We start from the raw sequence: 15,414 nt of genomic DNA on the forward strand, positions 1-15,414 counted from the left end.
CTCCTGGGGCCTCCCCTACACTGCTGACCTCCCCTGTCGCGGGGACCACAGGGCGAGGAGGTGCGGCCGCTCTGTCCTTCACCCGGCCTCCTCTACACCGCTGACCTCCCCTGTGTGAGCATCGGGCCAGGAGTTGCAGGGACCACAGGGCGAGGAGGTGCGGCCGCTCTGTCCTTCACTCAGTCTGTGTCTCATCCTGAAGTGTCGGCAGGAGACCCGTCAGAGCCGCTCAGCCTCAACCCAACACGAATCTCATGGTGGCATCCTCCCTGCCTCCTTGGGAGGGCTGAGCCGCAAACAACCCACATCACTGGTGGGAGAATGGGGCTCAGAGACCCCCAGCAGCTCCCCTAAGGTCACACAGCTGCTGATGTGACGGGTGTGTCGTCAACAGAACTGTCCCATCACGCGGGTCGTCTGCTCGCCTCTCTGACGCCGGCTTCACATGCGGGTTCCTCCCGGGACCACGTGTATTAGCAGAAGGAACCCGGGCTCCTGGGAGAGACGCCTCCCTCTGGGAAGGAGCAACAGCAGCCCACCCGCAGCCTCTCCTGTCGAAGGCCTCCCCAGCCTCGGCTCCCAGGTGGACAGGGCACAGCCAGGCTTCCCGGCGTGAAGGTGCCGTGAGGGCTGGGGGTCCCGTGCCCCTCCCACCGCGGGCCCGCGGACACCCTGCCTCCCTGCCGCGTCACACGGAAGCATCCGAGATGAGATGCTGATGCTTTCACAGGTGCAGGAGGGAAAAGAGGCGCTGAGCTTCTGAAGAAGTCAGATGGCATTGTACGGCAAACAGAAGGCAGGCGGCTGATTTCAAAGCCCAAAATCAGATCCTTTTATTTGTATAGAATGTATCCATTTGGAAGGCACGCTTTGAAATTGCTGGGTGTAGAATCCACCACGTTTGATTGTAGTACGATGTTCCAGGCGGCAGTATCCAGATCCCAGCCCAGGGGTGACGCGCTCACACCCAGGTCCGTCTCCCCTGGAGCCGTCACCCGGCGCCCAAGAGCCCCTGCCCCTCACACGAGCGACTCACACTCTCGGGTTTGCTTTTCCTGAAGCTTCGAGCCGCCTGCCGCAGGCTGCGTGCTATGACTCGGGGTGAGTGTTCCGTCTGCATTCACTTTCTTATTGATTTCTGCTTAAACGTCCATGTAAACAAAACAGGGCAAATAGTCCTAGATTACAGCATCCGCTTCATCCCCCTCCAGCTTTAGCCAGTGCTCTAAATGATGGCTGATCCGCTGGGAAGCGGAGGAGAGAGAAGCTCTGTGGTCAAGGCCTCTCGAAGGTATGCCCGCGTCATGGTCCAGCTGCTGGCCGGGGCCTTCGCCACCCACAGCCCTTCACGAAGGATGGGCTCCCTTCCCACGGCCCCGGAGAGTGCGTGCCAGGGATGACTCTGGAGGGACGAGCGGGAGCTGGGGCATCACTCCCAGGAGCAGCGGAGGAACATCTCAGGAGAGACTCGGGGTGGGAGGTCCCATCACGAAGCAGGAGGACCAGTCCCTTCCAGCGGCCGAGGGTCAGGGGTCAGCCCCCAGGCCCAGTGTGTCAGCCTCCAGGCCAAGGGTCAGGGGTCAGCTCCCAAGCCAAGGGCTCTGGCTGTAGCAGCCTCTGCTCTAGGACAGGCGGGAGCTGGTGTCTGTGGTCTGCCGGCCGCTCCAGCTGTGGCCAGGGTTCACTCCGCTTAATCTCAGATCCAGCGTCTGTAGCACCCCGTGGGCCGCTGTGATCCCAGAGCAGGTCACAGGAAGGGCCCTTCAGCCCAGACTTTATTTCCATTTCCTGCTTTGCTGCCATTTCTGAGTTGACAGGGTCACCAGGCATAGGAGGCTCTATCTTAGAAAGAGAAGAAGAAGGAAGACAAGGGGAGAGAGGAAGAGAGAACCAGGGAGGGAGGGAAAGGGGAGGAAAGAAACTTCTCCATTGCATCTTTCTGTCACTGAAATGACTGAAGAGGGAAGAAGGGCCAGGCTGGGGAAGGCCCGCACATTCACGCACCAGCAGGCGTGTTCCCGTTTCACCGGCCCGTGTGACTGATGCAGCACAGTCCTGGGTGGTGAACGGAGCTCCGACGCCCAGTCTTGCCCCCTCAGCCCTGACCCCCCGGGCGTCGGCCTCTCCCGCGCGGTGCAGCTGCTGTGACACAGACACTGTCGTATGTTTTGCGGACAGAGGAGAGCCGGGCTTTCGGAGCCTCAGACGAGTCACAGAACGGAGCGTTCGGTACTTATAGCACTGTGCCCACCCCAGCGTTCTTGGGCTTCCCTGGTGGCTCAGCCGGTAAAGAATCCGCCCACAATGCGGGAGACCTGGGTTCAATCCCTCGATCGGGAAGGTCCCCCTGGAGAAGGGAGAGGCTACCCACTCCAGTGTTCTGGCCTGGAGAATTCCATGGACTGTGAAGCCCAGGGGGTCACAAAGAGTCGGACGCGACTGAGCGACTTTCACTTCGCTCACCACTGCCGATAGCCCTTCCCTGCCAGCTCGGGTCCTGGGTCATCACCGCTGATGGCTTCATGCAAATGCTTTTGGTCTTTTTCCCTACTTACTTATCACCCTATCTGACCGTTTCTTAAACAGAAATGGAATCACATTCTTTATCCAGTTTCCCAACTTGATGTTTTGCTTAACAACAAATCGTGTCTTTCCCTGTCAGCACGAACAGATCCACTTTACTCTTTTCAATAGACGCATCCTACTTCCGTGTACAAATGGTTTTGTTGTTTATTTTTAACCAATCTGTTGCTGAGGGACATTTGAGTTACCTTCAACTCTTCTCTGCGTTAATTCATTCCCAGTTTTACAGACAGCGCCGCGCGCCATTCTGGCTGTTCCGGCAGGGCAGTGCGCACGTGGCGCGTCTGCAGTGAAAGCGAGGAGCGGGAGCAAGAGAGCGCGACGCGACTGCCCAGCTGGGCCGGGCATCCTGGCCTGGCCCTCGCCGCCGGGGGCCCCGTCCTCCAAGGAGGCGCCTCCATGTCTGGGGTCCTGGGGGCGGGCCGGGCCCTCGTCACACCCGCGGAGGTCGCAGGGCTCCTGACCCGAGCGCAGAGCATATACCCCAAGCTCAGCTGTGGTCTCATGGATGAGCCAGCAGGCTCTGAGCCCCAGTCTCCAACTCTGGCTCAGCTTTGCGTCTTTTCTCGGGGGGAGAGTGGGGAGACGGAGAGTCTAAGCGTTCCTTAATCCCATCAGTTGCAGCTCGCGTTCCCTGAGTTGTGTGTCTGGAAGGCTGAACTGGCCAGCAAGTGAGCTGGTGACCGGGGCTTGCCGACTGGGCCCACTGAGCCGTCACCCCCGATCACAGCTCCCAACCCGCCCTGGGGGTGGCAGGGGAGGCCCCCCTCCAGCCTCGTGGCCCCTCCTGGACTGCGGACCCCGAGGCCCCAGACCCTGAGCAGAGGGCCAGGCGAGGCCCTCGGAAGCAGGCCCAGGAATCCCACAGGTCTGCCAGGCACCATCTCCCTGGGCTCTTGTGCAGCCCGAATGAATTCAATGGGTTCAGATCCACAAGTTCCTCAGCAAGGACCTTGCGGACAGAAAGTGCTGTAGAGGCTTTTGCTAAACAAGGAAATAAGAGGGAAAGAATTCTCAAATGCCAGACCTTACCATTCTTCATTTTTTAAGTGGGTTGTATCTGTTTTCCTTTCTTTTATTTGACATCCCCAGTCATTTCAGTGAGTATTTAACAGGTAAATTAGATTTAACGCACAGTAAAATTTGGATTAGCCAGAATGATATACCTGAATAAACTGTGATTTTAAATGGGGGAAAGGACTGAGACTTTATTGGTGAGACTGGCTATTAGCAGCGATAGAGCAATCAGAAGCAAATGCGATGGTGTGTGTGTGCTTGGTCAAGTCCGACTCTGCGACCCCATGAACTGCAGCCCACCAGCCTCCTCTGCCCCTGGGATTCTCCAGGCAAGAACACTGGAATTGGTTGCCATTTCCTCCTCCAGGGGATCTTCCTGACCCAGGGATCGGACCCGTGTCTCCCACATCTCCTGCATTGGCAGGTGGATTCTTTACCATTGAGCCACCCAGGAAGCCCCAGTGAGATGATGTTGGGGATTTATAAAGCACAATTTGTAGAGAGAACAGTACAGCAAAACCCGAACACCCTTCATCCAGCGCCTACAATGATTCATATTTTGCAGTTGCGTTTCATCATCCCCCCTCCTGCTACAACTGCTTTCCAGTGTACTTCACAGGAGAGTGTGTCAAACTTGAGGGTCCACGCGGGACCCCCGAGGACGTTGTCACAATGCAGATGCCTCTTCAGGGGGGCCGGGGAAGGCCTGGGACCCTGTCTGTCTCACTGCCTCCCAAGTGACTCGCACACTCTTGGGCCAGGCCACACCCGGAGCAAGATTTTAAAATGCCTGGATGCCACATCCATCACAGACACCAAGCATTCGGTTTTTTTTTTTAAAGAAAGATAAAGCAGCATCTTCTACCTTATACCACGTATATATGTATACACACACACATGGACACACATACATGTACACGGACACACATGTATGTATACACACGGACACACATGTATGTATACACATGGCCACACATGTGTGTATACACACACGGACACACACATATGTATACACAGAGACACATGTGTATATGCAAACACACACGGGCCCACATATATGTAGACACATATATATGTATACACGCACGGACACGCATGTTAACAGACATGCTTCTGCAGCATTGTATGCTGAGGATTAACATCCAGGACAGTGACTCACAGAACTGCCAAATCCAGAGTCAGCCAAGAAAGCCCAAATCATGTCTCCTTCTCCACACTCACAAAGGCAGAGAAACATTCTCACACATTTCACGAAGACGTCTAATGTTAGTCTCTCAGTCGTGTCCTACTTTTTGTGACCCCATGGACTATAGCCCACCAGGCTTCTCTGTCCATGGGATTTTCCAGGCAAGAATACTGGAGTGGGTAGCCTTTCCCTTCTCCAGGGTATCTTCCAACCCAGGGATCAAACCTGGGTCTCCTGCACTTCAGGCAGCTTCTTTACCATCTGAATCACCAGGAAAGACCCTAAGACTTCTAATAGTACTTCTCAAAACCAAAATTTGTATCTGGGTTAACTGTATTGATCAGGAAAGAAGTCTAAAATAACCCCAATACCCCGATTTCTGAGTATTTCTGTTCATTTGGGTCGCCACCCAGATGGGGGCTCAGAGCAGGTCACCTGTTAAAAAGGAGTCTTCCCATCTCTTCTTTTCATCCTTTGACTATTCCCAGCAGTGTCTTCTTCGCTCGTGAGGGCCACAAGCCTCACAGTAGCCACTGCAGGATCTGTTTATAAGCCAGCTCACTTCAGCTGAAACTTTACCCATTTTTAATGATCTGATCTGAGAAAAATGTGACATTGCCAGGATTTCAAAAGGCAGAGCCGAGAGGTGATCACATGAGTGGGGATCCTGAAATGAGTCTTCATTCACACGCAGATTCAACAAGTACCCAACACACCGGGCTCATCCCATGCTATCCCCGCTCAGCGTATTCAGTGCCGGAAGGGCCGGGCAATTTTCGGAACAATCTGTGAGTCTCAGAGAAGATGAAACAGGAGAGGATGGAAATGACCTCATTAGAGCGAACGCAGGAGTGTCCGCCGTGCCCAGCCCCCACGCGTCCTGCCCCGACCTGCCCCACCCACTCCCAGCTGTGACCACGCCTCGGGGCTGATGCGACAACCTCCCCCTCCCCTGAGCAGTGCCCCGGGGGCTGAATTCTCCTGCCCACACCTCACCAGGAGCTTCCTCGGGGGTTCCCCTCTGCCTGCTGCCGGCCTAGGGGCAGGGACGGCACCATGCTGCCGCCTGGCCCAGCTCCGTGGAGCCCCCACCCCTCTCCATCAACCCAGGAAACCGCAGGGCCCTGGGCGTCTCAGTGTTTCAAGAGGAAAGAATCTGAGGAAACCCTGTAGTACCCAAAATGATACTGCAATCATTGTAAGTTCTTTTTTTTTAATTAATCTTTTTTGTTGAAGGATAATTGCTTTCAGAATTGTGTTGTTGTTCGTCAAACCTCAGCATGAATCAGCCATAGATGTACATATATCCCCTCCCTTTTGAACCTCTCCCTGTCTCTCTCCCCACCCCAGCCCTGAACCAGCCATAGATGTGCATATCCCCCTCCCTTTTGAGCCTCTCCCCGTCTCTCCCCACCCCTCCCTTTTGAGCCTCTCCCCGTCTCCCCCCACCCCCACCCCTCTAGGTTGATACAGACTCCCTGTTTGAGTCTCCTGAAAGTGAAAGTGAAGGTCGCTCAGTTGTGTCCGACTCATTGCGATTCCATGGCCTATACAGTCCATGGAATTCTCCAGGCCAGAATACTGGAGTGGGTAGCCTTCCCCTCCTCCAAGGGGATCTTCCCAACCCAGGGATCGAACCCAGGTCTCCCACATTGCAGGCAGACTCTTTACCAGCTGAGCCACAAGGGAAGCCCAAGAATACTGGAGCGGGTAGCCTATCCCTTCTCCAGCGGATCTTCCTGACCCAGGAATCTAACTGCGGTCTCCTGCACTGCAGGCAAATTCTTTACCAACTGAGCTATGAGGGAAACCCTGAGTTTCCTGAGCCATACAGCAAATTCCTGTTGGCTCCCTATTTTACATATGGTAATGTAAGTTTCCGTGTTACTCTCTCCATACATCTCACCCTCTCCTCCCCTCTCCCCGTGTCCAAAAGTCTATTCTCTATGTCTGTTTCTCCACTGCTGCCCTGTAAATAAATTCTCCACTACCATTTTTCTAGATTCCGTGTATATGTGTTAGGATACGATATTTATCTTTCTCTTTCTGACTTACTTAACTCTATATAATAGGTTCTGGGTTCATCCACCTCATTAGAACTGCCTCAGATATACTCCTTTTTATTGCTGAGTAATGTTGCATTGTGTATGTACCACAGCTTCTTTATCCCTTCATCTGTCGACGGGCATCTAGGTTGCTTCCACGTTCCAGCTCTTGTAAACAGCGCTGCAGTGAACGGTGGGATACATGTGTCCTTTTCAATTTTGGTTTCCTCAGGGTATACGCGTAGGAGTGGGATTGCTGGGTCATATGGTGGTTTTATTCCAAGGTTTTAAAGAAATCTCCATCTCCCATAGTGGCCGTATCAGCTTATATCCCCACCAGCAATGGAGGGGCGTTCCTTTTCTCCACGTCCTCTCCAGACACCCTCTCCAGCATTTATTGTTTGTAGACTTTTTGATGATGGCTATTCTGACCGGCGTGAGGTGATTTCTCATTGTAGTTTTGATTTGCATTTCTCTAATAATGAGCGATGCTGAGCATCTTTCCATGTGTTAGCCATCTGTATGTCTTCTTTGGAGAAATGTCTGTTTAGGTCTTTTTCCCACTTTTTGATTGGCTTGTTTGTTTTTCTGATATGGAGTTGTATGAGCTGCTTGTGTATTTTGGAAATTAATCCTTTGGCAGTTGTTTCATTTGCTATGATTGTCTCCCCTCTACGGGTTGTCTGTTCACCTTGCAGACAGCAGAGGAGGTGGGGCAGCAGCCGCCCGCCCACCCAGCCCTGGCCCCTGGGCTTCTTCCAAGAGCCCAGGTTGGAGACCGCGTGGCCTGCCCGCCTCGGTCCCCTGGGCGCCTCCAGACCGTCCTGTGCGACTGTCCAAGTGCCTCACGGTGTGGAGTTGCAGGGCTGACACACTTGTTTGAGGAATAACTGACGTTTGAAGGTTTTCCTTATTGTGGGTTGCCGTGTGTGTTTGTGTGGGCACATGCGCGTAAGAGGGTGAAAAGTTCACATCGCTTTGGTTTACTGTAGTCAGTTCACAGATCTGACTGTGTCTGCAGCCACTGTCCGCCCGATCCTGAATTAGGCGGATGAAGCCAGCTGGGGCTGGGGGTCCGGACTGGCCCTAGGCCCCTCAGCCGCCAGCAGCCTTGGTGAGCCTTCTGAAGACCCTCCTCTGGGGGGGTCACTTTACAGCTGCGGTCCTCAGCTCCGTTTGACACCCCAGCGTATCCTCCACGTTCCGGTTGAGAAGAGGTGTGACCAGGGGCAGTTAGCACGGCCACCATCAGCGTCCCAGCCCCGGGACATTGCTGTTCCTCCTGGACACTCGCATCGACCCCACAGCCTCCACGGATGTGCTATAAAATGACCCATGTCCGTTCAGCACACACCTGACGTCAGTTACAAGCAGTCAGAGCACTGCCTGTTCTTGGGGCCCAGCTGAGTGTCCCTCGCAGCTGGGGTTGAGGACACAGCGTCCTCACCACAAGCCACATTTGTTGTTACAGATGCTTTCTGACACTGCGTCAGAAACAGGGGCCACTGAAGCCTGCATTGATCCAATGTGTGCTGCATAGTGGTCAGAATAATTGCATTTTATTGGAAAACATCACACCGTGTCCCACCGGCCAGCCCTTCTCAGGTGATGTGCAAATGTGTCTGCTTCAGAGAAGTCTGAAACTCAGGAATCCAAATTTACAGAAAAAAAAAAAAAATTCAGTGGAGGAGAGGGATGGTTATATTTTTCGATATGCAAACATTTCTCACCACTTTTCCTTAAAGCGCAAGCGTCTCCTTGTGAATTTGAAGTGGGATTGTTACGAGTCTGAAAGGAGCACGTGTGTGTACGTTCTCACGTAACTTGTCACCTGCCCACATCCGCATGTCGCAAGCTCTGCAGCGGGAGCTGGGTTATCGGTCCCCTGGTGCTCGGCTGTTCCACGCAGGCGCTGGGAGCTTGACGGTGAGCAGGACTGTCTGTAACTGGAGCGGTGCCTTCGCCGGGGGGGCCAGGCATGGCAGGAATGTGAGGAGCACCAGACGGGGCAGGAGAGAGGCCCATGGGTGGTGAGGGCCGTGGGGTCACCAAGAGGCCTGGGGGGTCAGCCCGAGGGCAGACATGCAGTCTGACGGGAAGGCCCACAGGAGCCGCATCCTACAGGGCTGAGCCACGCTTGCCAGGCGGGAAGAGTCTTGCCCAGAAAGGGGAAGGCCCCGAGCACCATCAGCGACCTTCAGAGAGCAGCAGGGAGATAGGCATGAGGACTGTCCAGAGGGCAAAGGGTGGAGGCACCTTGGGAAGGGTCTCCCCTGTAGAGACGTGGGTCTGTGGTCTTCGTGCCAGCCGAGGCTTCCTCTGCCACTCACAACCCTCTCAGCCTTCAGCTGGGGCTGCTTCAAGGGCCCTGACCCCCTCCCCCAGGCTCTAGAGCACCGAGCCCTGAGCTCCTGGAGACAGGCCGGCCCCTGCCTCCCCGGCAGTCCCCTCCATTGCCTGCCTCGGGCCTCCCAGGTCATCTCCCCAGCGATGTCAGCGTCATCTGTCCCTGGACCAGCCTCGGAGGTGTCCAGCCTGAAATGATGTGGACTCGGCTCTGGGTCAGGGCAGCCGCTGATGACCACAGAGCAGGAAGCCACATGCCAGCGTCTCTCTTTCAGAAAGACCCTTTTCCCCAGCCGTGATGTGGACGGAGGAGGAGATGCTGGGAACCAGGAGAGCATGTGGAGCAAAGAGAAGGGAAGGACCAGGGGGAGCTTGGAGGCAGGAAACCAGGGGAGCAGGAGCGGGCAGGGCAGCTGTGGGGAGACCCTTGGCCCTCCAGGAACCCCTGGGCTCTGCCCTCGGGGAGCCGTGGGAGGTGTGGACATTGTGAACACTGAACCCCGGAGATGACAACGTAGGAGCCGGAGCAGCGCCTGGCTTCCCTTCTCCCCCAGACTGGAGTCTGGTCAGCCCTGCAGGGGGCCCAGGGGCAGCGGGCCTGAGGCAGCAGGCCCAGGGGAAGCGGGCCCAGAGGACAGTGGGCCCAGGGGGCAGCGGGCCTGGGGGCAGCGGGCCTGGGGCAGCAGGTCCAGGCCCAGGGGCAGTGGGCCTGGGGACAGTGGGCCCAGGGGGCAGCAGGGGCAGGGGGCAGCAAGCCCGGGGTCAGCAGGTCAGGGGGCAGCGGGCCCAGGGGCAGCGGGTCCAGGAGGCAGCAGGCCCAGGGGGCAGTGGGCCCCGGGGCAGCGTGCCCGGGGGCAGCGTGTCCAGGCCCAGGGGCAGCGGGTCCAGGGGGCAGCGGGAGGGGCAGCGTGCCTGGGGGCAGCGGGTCCAGGGGGCAGCAGCCCAGGATCAGCGAGTCCGGGGTCAGTGGGTCCAGGGGGCAGCAGGCCCAGGGGACAGTGGGAGGGGCAGCGGGCCCCGGGGCAGCAGTGTCATGGCGACCAGCTTAGCGAGTGGCCGGGAAGAGCTTCAGAAACCCCGAGGCATGGTGACACGCTCGGTGGGGTGAACAAGGTGAGACAAGCTGACACACACCGCCTGTGTTTACACTGTAAGAGGAGGACCTGGCTGGCGGCTGGGCCGGAGCCTGGAGGAGCAGCCACGTGCCTGATGCATTTGAACTATAGACGCTCTCAACATGAACTGCCTTTTTGCTGGGAAACAGCCGCATCTCTCTGTGTGGTTTCCTGGCGTTCTTCTCCTATCGATGCCTCTGTCACCAAGAAGGAGGCGGCACAGGGGTCTGTGGCCCCCGCTGATGAGCAGGAGCCTGCAAAGTGGGGCCACCTGCCCCTCTGGCCTCCATGAGCACCCCCGCCCCCAGCTGGGGGTTTGCTCCTAACGGCCCCTTCAGTGCTGGGCGACGTCACAGTGGCCACAGCACACGGCAGGGATGAGGCGAGCCTGCCTCCTGGGAAAACCAAGGGAAGGGAGAGGCCTGGCGCTCAGCGGCTCAGGGAGGGCACCATCCCGGGGATGGGGCTTCAGAACTGATCCAAACCTGGTCCAGACAGACACGCGCCCTGAACGCCGTCCATTTGGCTTGCCTCTTCACTGCCCTTCGGGAGAGCCCGTGACCATGGGGTGGAACTGGGACACAATTAAGCCGAGTATTTCCAATACTCGGGACCCCTCCTTCCAACCTCGGTTCCCACTGGAAAACACGCAGACGAGGAACCCCATCTTCGGGACGCACCGAGGATGTTCCCGGGTTTGATTTGTTCCTTTTTTCAAATCCCTGTTGTCATGGGAGTTATTAATTCTCTATTCATTTAATAGCTATTGATCCCGTGTCGGAATGAGCAGATGAAACAGTAAGCAGAGGAGACATCTGCCCTCCCCTGGGTTATTTATTCATGCAAAATAAACCCATGATAGAGAACAGGACGTGAGCTTGGAGAAGACCCCACATCGGGGGAGGGGACAGGCGTGAGCGAGGTGACGCTGGGGTGGGGGCAGGAAGAGACGAGCGTCCCAGGCAGGAGAGAAGGCAGGGCGGCAGGAGGGCCCCCAGCGACCGGGGGCATTTTTCCCCAGTGTTTTATTTTGTCTTTCTGTGTTTTGACTCTTCTCAAGGAGCCACCCACTTGGTTATTATTTTCAAGTGTAGGGGCCCCAGTTCCCAAGTTTTGATTATTCAACTTTTCCACTCTTTGCAGCTTTGCCTCTACCTCCCAGGTGGCACCAGTGGTAAAGAACCCACCTGGCAATGGAGGAGACACAAGAGACACGGGTTCAATCCCTGGGTTGGGAAGATCCTCTGGAGGAGGAAATGGCAACCCCACTCCTGCATTCTTGCCTGGAGAATCCCATGGACAGAGGAGCCTGGAGGGCTACAGTCCATGGGGTCACACAGTCAGACGCAATTTAGCAACTAAAAAACAACAACCATTTTTAACTGTAGGATTCTATGGCATTAAATACACTCACATTGGAGTTGACCCTGAACAACATGGGTTTAAACTGCACAGTCCGCTTATACATGGATTTTTTTCAAAAGTAGTCACAGCAGCTCCACACAACAGGGGCTGGGTTGAATCTGCAGCTGGAGAACCATGCGTGTGGAGGACCCGTGTACACAGAGGACTGACTATAAATTATTCTACGGTTTTCTACTGTGTAGGTCAGCGTCCATACTTCCGCTTGGAGTTCAGGGCTCAACTGTACTGGGCAGCCATCCACACCACCTGCAGAACTTTTCCACCCGCCCAAGCTGAAACTCTGTGTCCACTCAGCGCTAACCCGCAGCCCCTCCTCCCCAGCCCGTGGGGTCACCAGCTGCTTTCTGCTTTAAGACTTTGATGACTCCAGGTCCCTCCTCCGAGCACACTCAGGTCGTACCTGTCCTTCTGTGACTGGCTTACTCCACTGAGCGTATCGTCCTCAGGGCTCATCCGTGTTGAGGCCTGTGAAGGATCTCCAACCTCTTCGTGGCCGAGTGGTGTTCCACTGCGTGGGTGGGCCACGGTGTGTTCAGCTGTCCCCTGTTGGCGGGTGTGAGTTTGCTGCTGAACACGTGGGTGTGCAAACATGAGACGGTTCCCTTGTGAAGCACACGTGTGTTTACAGTCATCGCCGTGAAGTGGGTTCAGCCCCTCCAGCCGCAGGCTTTGGGGGTGTCACCCTTGTAGCGGGGAGCCCAGTGATGTTTGAGGGAGAGCTCAGGATGGAGGAGCAGGTCCCCGGCCGGGAGTTTGGAGACGCGGCTGAAAGCGGGAGGAGGCGCCAGGGCTGCGGCATCTGGGCAGAGCCCTCTGGTTCCTAGGGTCCCCACGACAGGCGGGCGTTGGGCTGGCCTTTACGGGGCATCCATTTGGGATGAGAAGATGGAACCTGAGCTCTGGGGAGAGAGAACCTCCCACGAGGGCCCCACGTAGAGGGCGGGCCGGCTTTGTTTCAGGGGCGGCCCCGCCCCTCCCGGCAGGGTCTTAGTCTGCCCCGTGGGCCCCTGGCCTCCGTGACTCCCAGACGTGGACCCACGGTAGTTGTTCCTGAGGCTTTTATCTTCATCACCGTGCTGGGCTCTTTTTTTAGACTCAGCCTAGATCTGCATGTCCCCGACACCACTATCCATTACACTGTCAGCCCGCAGGGTGCCTTGGGGCAGGGCGAGTGTCAACAGAAGGTGAGAGGGGAAGTCAGCCGCCAGGGCTAATTACCCTGCCTCGCAGTTAATTAAATGCTTGTTAGGAGCAGCGGGGTAGATCCTAATTAAACGTGTCTAATCACAGTCCCCTGACATTCCCGGACACCAGGCGCCTACCGGGCTGAAGTCGCTCTCTCGAGGGCAATAATACCTGTCAGGACCCGAGGGGCAGGAGAGGGGGCGCCCGGCTCCGTGTTTTCTGCCCTCGGTTTCCAGGAAGCGCGCACTTGGCGTCAGTGTAATTTACACTCGTTTCCGGGCAGTGACCCCGAATTGCCCTGACAATTCTGTCGCTTTCCCCTCTTTTTCAAGAGGAGAAGAAAAGGAACAGAAAGTAACAAACATTCAGCGGAAGCGGTCAGCAGTGTCCTTCCGTGCGATTTGGGTAATGATCATGATTAATGCGTGTTGATTGTTCTGTCTCTTATGTTATGTAAACAAAGCTGTGGCCTTCTCCTTCCAATGCCAATTCCATTTGGAAGCGTGGAGGGAGGGCAGGGTGGCCCTGCCAGCCTGCGGGCGCCTGTGCCCGGCTGTGCCCGCCCCATGGTACCAGACCCGCCTCCTGCCCTGGGCATGCAGACTGGCACCACCCCCTCAAAATGAGCCGGGATGGGGCGAGCGGGTGTCCGCAGGGGCGCTGCAGACCCCAGACAGTGAGCAGAAAAGGGTGGACTTGCCGGGGCTCTTTCAGCCATCGTGGGCAAAAAAGGAGACGGTGGAGGGGAGTTGGCAGCCGCGTAGGGGGCGGGGGGGTGCGGGGAAGGCAGAGAGGGGGCAGCCTCTCCAGGCCCGTGGGGGTTGGGGCTTCGACCTGGTCAGAGACAGAGCTACAGTGCCATGGAGCCGGTCCAGACAGACCCAAGAGCTTTCTCAGGCTGGGGGGGTCTGGGACCACTTTTTAAACGCTTGTTAAGAAGCACAGATGCCTGCCCAAGTCTAATGGCTGCAAGAGAGGAACCCCGACTCCCAGCCAGCTCTGTGGTTCAGCTGGGGGGCTGCAGGCACCATCAGGGGAGGGAAGATCCTCAGTGTCCTGGCTGGGCATCTGGAGAGGAGGCTGTCTGTGACAAACCCCTGGTGACTGACGGCGTGCGTCCTCCCCAGGAGCCCAGGCAGCATGCCCAGGGCCGGCAGCCGGTGCTGCAGGGCCAGAGTCCGGAGGAAACCCACCGCTCGGGTTACAGACGGGCTCGCATATCCATCAGGCAGAAACCCAGGCTCAGGACGCAGGAGGCCGTGCTAATTCACGGGTGTCCAGCACACAGAGCTGCAGTTTGTCCCGGTAAAGCATGCCTAGAACTGCCCCTCTTTCGGAGGCCCCGTAACGAAGGGGTTAAACCAAGCCACCCCTTCTTATTTTTCACCTTCTCACCAAACAGCATGAATTAATGAAAAGATGTGAGCACTCAGATCTTTTCTGGCAAGAATGCTTGTTGAAATAATCAATTAACCTTGGAAGATCAAATTGACAGGCCTTAAGTGCAAAGTTATTCAAGATGCCAGATTATCTAGCCAGATGACTGCTTCTGTTGCAAGAAGGCGGTGAGAATGCTTTTGAGAAATTTCAAGGCTTCGGAAAGATTTAATGTTATTTCCCCACAGAATTAATCTGCCCATTAGAACATACTTTAACCTCTCACGAGTAATAACCTGGGATAACTTTAATTTACCTCTTTCCTTTATTCATACAGTGAAAATGAGCTGAAGACAGCAAACAGATAAATTAGGTTCAAGCTTTTGCCTTCATTTATTTTCAAAAGGGTTTTTTTTTTTTTTAAATGAAATGAAATCTCAATTTGCATGAGATATTCTAAATTCGTCAAGGTGCCACTCAAATGTCCTTTATCTTGTAATAGTAACTACACTGGATTTTGTAGGCTCAGGATGAGAACATTTTATTCAGTAATGCTTCTACGATGGAAGCTGTCTTTTTCGTAACTGGCCAGTCTGATCGCTTTTGCAGAAAATAATGGTATGCTGTCTGGGGGGTAAAGACTCCCTGAGAAGTGGTGTCCATGGGTTTACACGTCACGTGTCCACGCCTGGCCGTGGTGCCATGTTGACTACAGCACTGCCGGCCGTGGGATGCGAGGCAAAGGTGGTTTCGCTTGGCGTCACGCTTGAAAAGTGGCGCTAGGAGAAGCTGGCTTTTCCACGGTGTTTTTCTTACCCCATTTTCAAAGTCATTAGCAAGATGTGAGTATTGCTGTAATTTGGAACAGTGGCTGTGCAGAGGAGAGTGTAATTCCGTCTCGGCGTTCCCCGACCCTGGCTAGCTCCGTGACAGTTTTTGTTTCGTATGAAAGCCGCCTGCTTATTGGTAATTCCTTTAAATAAAGGAATTATTTTCCTAAGCAATTTGTTTTGATTGTGTTACGTTCTAGCTCGTCCCTCCTCGGCTGTGATGAAAGAAAAGCTAATCTGCTGGTTTACTATCTTGCCACACATAAAAGACAAGTGGAAAATGGAATTTTCGAAACGCGAAACTC

General features: G+C 55.5%; 1 long non-coding RNA gene across 3 annotated transcripts; it reads left to right on the top strand.

Moving 5' to 3' along the window:
• The first annotated feature begins 3,595 nt into the window (after positions 1 to 3,595).
• On the top strand, positions 3,596 to 12,735 carry LOC147362092 (uncharacterized). 3 transcript variants are annotated; one of them, XR_015137771.1, is made up of 3 exons: positions 3,596 to 5,984; positions 8,303 to 8,757; positions 9,453 to 12,735. It is a non-coding gene; the product is annotated as an uncharacterized LOC147362092 (long non-coding RNA). The 3 variants fall into 3 exon arrangements; XR_015137772.1 differs by having other exon boundaries at positions 11,455 to 12,735; XR_015137770.1 differs by having other exon boundaries at positions 8,303 to 12,735.
• Positions 12,736 to 15,414: the final 2,679 nt, after the last annotated feature.

Source organism: Bos grunniens, chromosome 12, assembly GCF_055505025.1.
Source record: "Bos grunniens cultivar Pamir isolate PY7600 chromosome 12, Bosgru_T2T1.0, whole genome shotgun sequence".
In the NCBI taxonomy this organism is placed as follows: domain Eukaryota; kingdom Metazoa; phylum Chordata; class Mammalia; order Artiodactyla; family Bovidae; genus Bos; species Bos grunniens.